Source organism: Aegilops tauschii, chromosome 4 (genome assembly GCF_002575655.3).
Source record: "Aegilops tauschii subsp. strangulata cultivar AL8/78 chromosome 4, Aet v6.0, whole genome shotgun sequence".
In the NCBI taxonomy this organism is placed as follows: domain Eukaryota; kingdom Viridiplantae; phylum Streptophyta; class Magnoliopsida; order Poales; family Poaceae; genus Aegilops; species Aegilops tauschii.
This window is the reverse complement of record NC_053038.3, coordinates 140551457-140560313: the sequence shown is the minus strand read 5'-3', so window position 1 is coordinate 140560313 and position 8857 is coordinate 140551457.

The following is an 8857-nucleotide window of genomic DNA, read 5'->3' as shown; positions in this document are numbered from 1 at the left end:
AGTGGTAGTAAAAATGATGCAGGCGGGGGACGGGGAGGGACGTCGGTTTGCTCTCAACGGCGGTCCCACAAGCGAGCGAAAATGCAAGACGAAGCGCGTTCCATTCGGTGAGCGACGTGGAGGGTCCAGCGTGCCAGGGTGCAACGCGAACGCGACAAGACCATGGTACAGTGAAAACCAATTGACCGGTCGTCACCAGAACCACTATTCACACCAGAACCTTCGCTGCTCGGCCTACGCCAGCCACTGCCCCAAAACCACACCTCCTATCCAGCCCATTCCCCCACCTTTCGATCACCTAGCCTCCATCAAGCGTCCCCTAGTTCGCTGGAAAGCCATGGTGCGCTGCAAGATCACGTACTACAAGATGCTGATGCTGGAGCGTCGCGCAAAAATCACATCGGCGGTCGGCGCCACAGACCTCCGTTCCCAAGATCGCTTTGCGGCCGGCCAATCCCGGAGTTCGCTAGAGCCAAGCTACGAGGAGGAGGAAGCCGATCCAATGTTCATGGCGGAGGTCGTAGCACGGAAGGCCCTCGATGGGTATGAGACGATGGACGTCGACTTCGTGCCGGCGTCCGGGTCCCCATGGTGCAGGCGGACCAGCGGTTCAACCTGGCGATACTAAAGGAGGACCGAGAGGTAGAGGATCAACTCGACGTGGAGCGTGCGCATGCCGCTGCCATCGAGGCTCTCCTGCAGGCGGAACCAGATGTCGTGGATGTGAACCGGGCGGCGGAGGCTCAACTTGACATGGAGCGTGCGGATGCCTCTGCCATCGAGGCCCTCCTGCAGGCGGAACCGGACGTCTTGGACTTGAACCGAGCGGCGGAGGCTCAACTCGACGCGGAGCGCGCGGATCCCGCTGCCATCGAGGCCCTCCTGCAGGCGGAACCGGACGTCCTGGACTTGAACCGGGCGGTGCTCTCGTCCGTGTAGAGCGCCCGCACGTTCCACGTGAACGAGTAGCTAGAGGCCGAGGACAACCATGGTGCGGAGACACACGTGGGCAGCTATGGCTGGTTCGCGCCAGCAGCCAAAGACGACGAGGCCGTCTCATTCCGCGAGCAGTGATAGTTTTTCCTTATGTTGTTGTTTTTAGGGATCTTTTGCTGTGTGAAAACATATATTGTTATGCAAGTCGCCTGACTTTCATCATTTGGGTCAGTCTCCTAACTCTTCTTCCTCACCTCTTCTTCTTCCCCAACAGACCACCGCACGAGCCGTACGGATCCTCCCCAACATGCGGTTGGATAAACATACTGTATGAACGAATACTATGTGTCAGCGGTAGGATGGCTGAGTTTGGTTTGTTCACATGCGTTAGCACGTGTCAGTGAGGGTGCGTTCCCTTGGTTGGGTTTGCGGCGTGCAGGAGCGACTGTGTGAGGGTGCGGTGTGACCGCGGTGTGCAGGAGCGACTGTGTGAGGGTGCGGTGCGACCGCGACAACCGTGCGCAAGTGTACCTCCTTTTCATTTTGAAAACTTAGGCAAGCTTGGCAAAAATGTGTGGCGAAGTATGGCAATGCAAGGCCTAGACCCAAACAGGATACAAGTGCGTACGTACTAGGAGTACTAGTGTTAAAAAATAAAGGCGGGGTTTTCCTTCGCGGGATTAATCGATACAAATCCTCGTTTGACGTGTTAATTAATGCGTATTTTTTCTCGAAAGCCCAAAGAGCTAACCATCTCACTCCTCGTCGCTTGATTAATGCAGCGCCATGCAAACCAACATTCTCACTTCCGCATGCATTCAAGGGTATATTAATGTCCTTGGTTGCTAGTACGAGGCAAACCCCATCAATTTTGCCTCGATTATTGTTAGTGGCCTTTTGCAAATTGTAATTTTGATATACTGGCCTTGTGTACAAAAAACTGGAGGTAGTAATTATTTGACTTCCTTCCCCATTGCGGTGACGTCGACAATATCTCAAACGTTGTGGTTTGGCAAAGTGCGTTCGACGGAGAACACCATTGAGGGAGACCATGGTAAGTCCTTCACAAGTGCCGCCTGCAAGCCGAGACAAACCCCTTATTTGCATCCAGGAAGTCCGTTGAACCAAAGGACGTGTAAATGTACTAGTACTACTAGTACACAATAGCGTCATCCGTTCAGCTTAGTGTGGTGAGGTGGTTTCTCGAAGAAGACGATGGAGAAGCGGAGTCAGCGAAGAGTGAAATGATGGTTGCTTCGTCCGTGCTTTGTGATTTGACGCCTCACTACTTTGACATTTGTGATAGAAGGGAGAGGGGAGTAGGCTCTGTGCTCTATATTGTACATGCATCCATGCATGGGAGAAAGAGGAGAGACGTTGCATTTTTCTATTCCTTCAATCAATCAATCAGGGAGCTTCGGTTCCATATTTTTGGCTTTGGCAGCACCATCCACAATGATTCCCATCGATGCCGAAAGCTATTTTCACATTGGGCTACACATTGTGGATGCCCTTAACCATAATACTTGGTTTTGCTCCTGTGTGCTATCTATACGAATGTCAATTATATTGATCTAAAAAATTATAGAATCAAGATTAGTAAAAAGAAGGTGATTTTGCCGCGCGGATGGCGGGGGAGGTTTCTTGTTTTTAGAGGACATTGGCCTGGTGGTTTGCTAACATGTGGTCCCACGTCTTAGTGCTTTAACAAGCCGATCCGCTTCCCACATGAGGCAGAACAACGGCACAAGCAACACGTGGTTAACTTTAAGAAGATGAGGGAGAAGCGGATTCAGCAACGAGTGAAATGATGGTTGCTTCGTCCCTCCAACTTCTTTTTAGCATTATTAATTCGTCCCTCCAACTTAACTGCGGGAAAGGTGCAGCTTTGTGATTTGACACCTCATTGCTCATTACTATGCCGACGCCATGACTGGGGTGCTTCACCCCTGCTGCTCTGCACTGTATTTCGGTATGGCACGTGGACCCGGTAGCTTGTTGTCCCACATGTCGGCGAAAGGGACTAGAACATTTATGAAAGCGAGTTCTCCACTCTTACAACGGAGGAGTACACGACACGGCGGCCCGGTGAACTTTTACTTGTCTGTATAGTACTATAGTACTATAGTTGTGCTATTTCGCACGATCCACCGATACAAACCGGATTAAACAGGAAAGGGCGGGATTTTTCCCGCGCGGTAGATGATTCTGGCCATACATTTCAAAGGCAATTTTAATGTATGCATACTGAAAAATTAAGTAACAATATGATATCTAGTATAACTAAAAACACATATTTTTTATTGTGTTAGAGTGTAGTAGTAGTGCTGCATTGCATAGTTGTTAGATGTAACATGCGAGAGCGTGTAGAGATGTAGTTTTGGAGGGCCTATAGAGAGAAAAGCGTAATACGGTCATCGGACTTCAGAATACGCTCATTACGGTCACTTTATACGTTTTGCGGTGATTATACGGCCACTTGCTCACCGTTCAGCATCGGTTTGCACTCTGTTGACCGGCCAAATAGTCTGCGTGGCACCATGTTGATAAGTTAAATTGACCACGTTTCTTGTGGGTCCCACCTGTCAGTTCGCATACGAGAAAGGTCAGATAAACACAATTTTACGCAGCCACGACAAGACTCCAACCTGTGCGCGGGAACTACGAGGTTGTGTATGTGTCTGTCAGGGCCTGATGTGTGCGCATGCACGTGTAGGTTGAGCACTTGAGCGTGAGAGTGTGGTGTGTGCATGCATGCATGCGTGTGTGCGTGTGAGTGTTGCGTGCGTGGCTGCGTGTGTACGTGTGAGTGTTGCGTGCGTGCGTGGCTGCATGTGTTCGTGTGAGTGTTGCGTGCATGCAGTTCGTGTGCATGCGTGCGTGTGTGTATAATCACCACACCAGCTCCTGTGTGTTAAAACAGATGACTCAGCATACCAATACAAAGGCCACCTTGTCCGCTGTGCCCACAGTCATGACTTCGAACCACCGTCCAATATTTTTTTGTTGTTTGTTTTCATTATTACTAGCAAGATGCCCGTGCATTGCACGTAACATCAAGATGCATTTGTATGACTAGTTTATCTTGTGAGAGAAAAGGATGAACGAGGGAAGGCCTTATTTGCAAATGTGGAGAGGTGTGTGGGTACGTTTTTGCAAAATTGCCATAGTTTCCTTCCTGTCCGTCAGATATAAATTGAACAACCTATATTGCAGGATGGCAGGCACACCATCATCACCAACTCTGTTTTTTATAAGAGTGTAGAGTAGATACAAGCCGATAGGTAGGCCCAATGGTAGTGAGATAATGTGATGGAACGCTAGAGGTGCCACGTGGAGCGTTTAACTAGTCAACTAGTCGTGTCTTGAGCCAATACATAGCTGTACGGTGAGCCCGTGACTGTATAATAACCACAAAACATAAATAGTGATCGTAATGAGTGGAGTCTGAAGTCCAGTGTACGTATCGTGCTTTCGCTTCAAATACAATGATCGTCATTGTATATATCACGAGAGAAAGATGAAACATGCGTGAATGTGCTGGGGGCGTACTTTTAGAGGACCTGGAGATAGTTTGTGCGTACGTGAAAGGGGTGTAGAGGGGGTGTATGTGATGGAGAGAGAGATGCTCTTCATTTCTCTTTATTATGACTAACTTTATATATAGTATAAAAATATAAAAATTCACAGTGCGGAATAAATATTATTGTGGGCACCATGCAATGCAAATTTACGTTCATACTCCTCCATATAACTTTTTAATGTTGCATATATGTAGAAATTCTAAAATATTTTTTTGGCCACACTTTATTCAAAAGGAATGTTGTATGCGAAATAAACATGAAGAGAGGGCTTTTTAGATCAATCGGGTACGTGATGTAACATGTGTGAATGTGTAGTTGATGTATTTGGAAGGGCCTAGAGAGGTATGTGTGTGTATTACGTATTCGAGAGAGGCATGGATAGAGGGGCCGACGGGGGGAGGGGCGTGGGAGAGATAGCACGACAAATGAGAGAGGTCTAGAGAGAGAGAGACGAATATGATGTCACGGCGAGAGATTCCCTTGAGTGTGTATATGCAAGGGGGAGGGGATAGAGGCACGAGGAGATTTTTTGTGTGTGGTGTCTGTGTTGGTATGTGTGGGTGTGAGAAGATAACGAGACCTAGGGACAGAGGGTGTGTCACCGCGTGAGGTCCGTAGGGCCGAGGTGACGCCCTTGGTTCGGTTCCGTCCTGTGCCACATTGGTCGACCCATGGCGCATTTAGGGAGACCCATGGATGACTAGTCGTACAAGAAAAAGATAGCAGAATCGTGAAGGACTCTGTGTCTACTGACAAAGCCGGCTAGGATTTGTAATCCTAGGTCCTCGGACTAAGGTAACCCCTTATCTCTAATATTACTATTCATCCAACCTAACTTTAAGGGGCATCCTACATAATGCTCTGCTAGAATCATACTCATCGATTAGGAAGAGAGGTGTGAGACAATGCGTGACATACAGGCCTAAAGATAATGTGCATACAGGAGACACGTAGGCAGGTCTATGTATATAGAAATGGGTCGATGGGGATTGTGCGTGTGTATCCTTGTGAGACGAAGAGTGCTTGTTATAAAGGTTAGTGAAAATAGTCATAAATGGTTACGAGAGGGAGGGAGGGTTATACCGAGAGCATGTCTGCGAGAAAGACACCTCGGGAGAGAGTGTGTGAGCATGTGTGAGAGACCACCGATGGAGAGTGAAACTACACGTAAAAGACTGATGTACACATTGATTAAAGATATAAATTATATCCAAATATTAGGATGGGATCATGATATTTGCAATTCGCGTAAGGAACGGTCATTGATCCATTGGACATCTAGATTCTATCGAATTTGAGCATGTCTATGTTATTAGTCGACATAATTGATCCACATAGTTAGTATTTTGAACTCCAGACAATGCATCGCTTTAGCAATCGAATATAAACGTGAGTATAGTTCATGTTGTGTGTGTTAAGCACATTATACATACGGAAGTTATATAATGAACATTATAAATAGCTACTCCCTCCGTTCCAAAATAGATGACTCAATTTTGTACTAACTTTAGTACAAAGTTGGGTCATCTATTTAGGAACGGAGGGAGTAGCTATGAAAAATTCTAATTCAACATGAAGTCCATTCAATTATTTGAATTCGATATGATGGCATTTGTAAATCATACCTAAATTATGGGGGCACCAATCTTTGCTCTGCTTTTGTACATAATAGCACATATAGTCATGTACAATATAGATTCAAATTAGCTCCTCCATTCGAAAATAATCGTAGTTATAGGATTTTCAAGTGTCAAAATTTCAAAAAGAAGTGGATAATTTAATGAGGATTTCAAACATACAAGGTCAAATTTAACGTTCTCTATTTAGGTCAATCCTCAAAGTTCAAGAGTACTCTAAACCTGAATGCTTATGTTTAAAAATTTCAAACGAAGTGCCAAAAGAGCCTCTAATCGCCCGAAACCGCGTGAGAGCAATGTTTGGTAGAAGGAAATTACTTTTCTAAATCCGACCTGTGAAACCTACTGGCCCGACGTCCAAAGGTCTAAACTGGGGTAGGTTTGTAGCTTCTCCTAGACGCCACGCAACCGCCTCCGAAAAACATTCATACACAATGGTCGCCTAAGCACACATGTGCGTAGCCAAAATCGCTCCCGCCCACTATTTGGGACACCTAGGATTACCATCCTACTCCCAACCCGCAGTAGGTCCGAAACTTAAGAGGGGGCAAAGTTTGTACTTTCCCCAAATTTCAAATAAGCCCGTCCCATTTGTTCAAAAAAGCTAAAAACAAGCGCATCCTAGACCGAAACATGGTTCTCCCTTAGCTCCCCCCCCCCCCCGTCCGATTCCCCATTCGTACTCCGTGGGCGCCAAAACTACCTTTCCACCAGCCGTGAAACCCCGGCGTCCTCCGTCCGCCACCCCATCCCACCCATCAACCACCGCCCTCCTCAATCACGCCGGAGCCGATACGCCGACATCGTCGTCCACCGCAACCTTGACCGCAATGCCCTCCATGGCTAGTAGTTGAAGCTGAGGCCGAGCTGTCCGTACCCGAGCCAGTTCAACCACACCGTCCTGCGCCTCACCGCTGCCGCTCCAACTTCGCTACCGTCCACCGCATCGGAGCTGTTCCTTCTACGCCGTCCTTCGCCGCCTCGGATCTGCTTCCCCTCCACCGACATACGGCCACGGCAACACAGTCAACAATTTGGCCATGGGTTCGTCCAACGCTGCACCCTCCTTCAAAACATCGCTTCCCCTAGCAAAAAGAAGAACATCGCCGCGACATATGAAGGACACAACACCGGCAACCGAAAATGTTACTCCTCTTCCCTTATTCATGCAAATCTTACGTGTCTGCTTGCACGGCATTCATCCCATAGAAGACACTAGTTGACCACTTCTTCTTGATACTAGACGTTCCTAGTAACTCGCGATGCACAAGGTTTCTCCTCATATACTATTTCACCTTAGCTAGAGGTTCGTCTCCCCCCTGGATTTCAATTCCTGGTCAGTTGATTCCCAATTAACGGAAGCATTCCCCGGCGTAACAGGCGCTAGTCCGCCAATTAAGCCGGGGAAGCAACACCTCGGTGTTTACCTTAGGGGCGTGTGGGGCCTAGAGCTGCTGGCGCCAGATCTGGAGGTCGGCCGGGATTAAAGGGATGGCCTGGGGGCGCTGCCAAGCACGGCGGTGGTGTGAGGTCGAGGGGGGCGGCGGAGGCAGGGATCTATGCCGGTGGTCGCTAGTGGTTCGAGAAAGATCGTCAACAGTGACTGACGGGAGGTAGACGAAGGCCATCTGCCCGTTCCTTATAGATCGGACGGTTCATAAAAAAATCGAGTGACCTATTTATTTTCAGTCGACTTTTATTTTGATAGGACCACATGTGGTGGTGTGCTGGAGGAGTACCTGCATTTCCCAGCCATCCTTGTGCTCATATATTAGAAAATCATACGGAGTAGAATCTAATTTTGTTTGCCATGCAATGTTGTAGAGCTGTCATATGTCTCCTGTCATTTATTTTTCAGCCACCTGCTATCTGCTACTTTTACAGTGCACTAGTTCTGCACACACTTCACCCATACTCTCACTATTGTGTTTTTATGCAAGGGTATTTCAGACTCTGCTGCCTGGACAGAAGCAGAAAAGAAAAGAGAGAAGTCGCTCCAGCGTGGTACGCGGCTAGGCCAGACACGTTTCAGCCTTATAAAGGGTGCAGTGTCAGCAGATGGATATGGTAAACATAGCTCAGGAGTTGATGACCTCGCTCGTGATGAACCACCATCCCAGGTGCTTGCTTTAACTTCGCGGTGTCATATGTGGTTGCATGTTGCATATGGTGTCTAGCTTGTATTCGAAAGGCCGAAGTCGGTCTTTATTAAGATAAGGAAAGATATTTTTTACATGAACCACCATCCCGGGAGCACCAGAAGACAAAATAGCTAGTCAGGGCACTGGCCGAGCCAGTGACAAGCCCAACACAGACATGCATCACCTGGAAGCTAACTAAAAAGCCACGATGGTGGCGAAGCTGCCCGCCTCCCACTAGGCTCTCAGGTCCTCGATGATCATGCTCACCACTCCAGCCGGATGTCTAGCTTGTATTGCTTCCAATTTGGTTAAATTGCATCTGCTTAGCTTACACATTATACCTTTCAATATGACATGCCTTCCTGTTTTTGGTACATACTAGTACATTTGTCTATTAACCATGTTCTTACATCAAACTAATGTTCTTGTGTATCCCTCATCGATCACTTATGACGAGACAGTCACCCCAGTCGGTTACTCTGAGAAAAGATCCTCTTTTGAAGAATGCAGTGTCGGCCTCCCCACATGATTCACAAGAAACAGCAAGGCTAGATGAAGA